A 2458-nucleotide genomic window follows, 5' to 3' on the forward strand; every position below is an offset into this window, starting at 1 on the left:
CCCCACCACCCCCAATCCCTCTACATTCCGCCTGTCTCCACTACAAGAGAGGTGAATATGAGCTCAGTGTGTAATACAAAAAGAGAAGCTGAAAATCACTCTCCTCCCTTCGATGACGCGCGGGGCAGAAACAATTACCAGAGCTATCCATCACCTTACGCTCTTCCCGTAGTTACATGGAAGGTAACCTCTCTCCCTCCCCCCCCCCCCCCCCCCTCTTCCTCTCCTCCCACCACTTTCCCCTCTCTTATCTCCCTCCCCTCGACCCTCCCCTTCCCCCTCATTCTGCAACTTTGTCTTACAACGGCTTTTATATGCATGTGTTTGAAGGGCGCCACTGATAGGTCCTACTTCTTTACTTTTTCTCTGTTATGTATGTCTGTCCTACTTTTTCCCAGCTCTAAATGACCATTGTTGTGTTAATGTGCTCCTCGTTACTCCTCTATTTCTTTCTTCATCATGTTCTTCAACTGAATGTTGTTGGAGAGTGCTCTTGTGTTGTCTAGTCCGTCTACTTTTGTTCTTTTTTCCCCAATTTCGTTGTCTGATGTCATGACTACTCACAGTACGTAGGTGATTGGCGGGTGCTCCTGTGTGGTTTGCTCCTTTTTTGCCTTACCCCTATCGTACTTATGTCTCCTTCTTTCTTGCATTTGTTACTCTCCTGTAACATCTCTGATCTTCGGCACTTATATGATCCAATGTGTTGAGCAAGCCCCGTAAAAAGCATAACTAAAACTAAATATAACTAAATTATAAGTGAGCCTGCAAACTTTACCTTTAAGCCCCAAAAACCCTTTTTTGCAAAACAAAAATTTCATTATAGCAATTGCAGTAAGAAAAATGAAAATTGAAAAGTACAGGATACTTTGTCGAGATAAGACTACTTGCTACTTTTAGCTGTATATGAAATGAAAAGTAATCTGAAATCAATATTATGTAAACTGACTACCTCTCAAGGGAGATAATTCATTTCTCTTAAATGCCATTTCGGTTCTAAATTCGGGAATTTTCTGTCATCGAGCTTCTCCGCTTTTCTTCTAGGATATAGCTTTCCACATAGAGCTATTTGAGTGGGAGGCTGGTGGGTGCTCTGGTGTTGTTTGACTCTTCTTTCCTATCAAACGTCAATTGTCTTTATCTCTCCTTTTTTTGCGTTCCTTACTGTCTTGCAACACCTCTAATCTTGGGCACTTGTTTGACCTGATTGTGTTGCAACCGCCGTAAAATTAATGTTTACGAACACGTAGAGCTGGTTGACATTGATTGGCTAGGTAGTTTTTATATAACGCTCTATCCCAAACTAGTATAAGATCTTAGCGCTTTACATCAATCGCATCATCACTGAGCGTAATACTTCATTCACACAAGATATAGATCTAGATCTAGCATTGCAGAGTAACAAGAAAACTAGATCAACCGCATAAAGAGGAATTTTCAGAACCATTCGTCGTGTCTTTGGCGTTGTAGAACACTCACAGCCAATCGCTGAGGGCTAGACATACTCATAATATAGGATGTGTATTCTGGTCAGTCGACAGCACTTAAAGATGTGCTTTTCGGGGCTCTAAACGTCATTATTCAAAAACATGTCTGGATTTTGTTTTCTTTGTCTGAAACTTTAAATGGCATGCAACAACAGGCATATTATAAAAACATGCAAATTCTTGTTTACGAATTAAGCAGTTGTGAGCGCTGTGAAACTGTTACTAAACTAAACTAAGCGTGTTTATGACTTTTGTACATGATGGTTCGAAACGTGCAGAAGCATCGCCTTTGCTCTGCTGTTGGTTTGACATATCATTCTTACAATATGAGTGCTTTGTCCTTGAAGATTTAAAGTTATTCAGAATCACTGCAGCTTTCGGGTACGACTGAGATAAACCAGCAACATTAAAATGTATCGAGAAGATGTAATCAAGGAACTCCAGTCTTCTTTTTCTTTCGTTACGATTGAACTATCTGCGTCCTAATCACACCAGTTTATGATAGATCGTTGTACCTTTGCACAGAGTGAAACTGGAACTCCCGAAGAGCTTATATGACAAGGTTTGCAATTCGGCGACGCAATGTCGCGGTTATGAAGCACGTAACTCGATGACGTTTTGAGCACCCCGTGGAGAGCTCATCCTGCCCCGGGATGGATGAACTGCTCTGTACACCGCAACCGGCGGGGAGATTAGAGGTGCTCGTGAGATGAACGGGAGATTAGGAAAACAAACTGAAGGAAAAGCCTAAAACGAGGAGTAAAGGATCCCCCCGTGATAAACATCGCAGCCTGACAACATTGACGCGCCTCACGCTGGTGTCTTCCGGGGCCCACAGATCGACAGTGTGCCACACTGGGGTTGATGCTCTCACTCGCTTATTTTGTTGTGTTTCTTTTTCTTTTCTTTCTATATTTTCTGTGTGTGTGTGTGTCTGTCTGTCTCTCTTTCTCTCTCTCTCTCTCTCTCTC

At 42.4% G+C, this 2458-nt stretch overlaps 1 protein-coding gene across 2 annotated transcripts in view; it reads left to right on the forward strand.

The window, feature by feature from the left end:
* Nork (neurite outgrowth regulated kinase) overlaps positions 1–2458 on the forward strand; it is a 145663-nt gene that overhangs the window by 95562 nt on the left and 47643 nt on the right.

This window comes from Aplysia californica, unplaced genomic scaffold (genome assembly GCF_000002075.1).
Source record: "Aplysia californica isolate F4 #8 unplaced genomic scaffold, AplCal3.0 scaffold00080, whole genome shotgun sequence".
NCBI lineage: Eukaryota > Metazoa > Mollusca > Gastropoda > Aplysiida > Aplysiidae > Aplysia > Aplysia californica.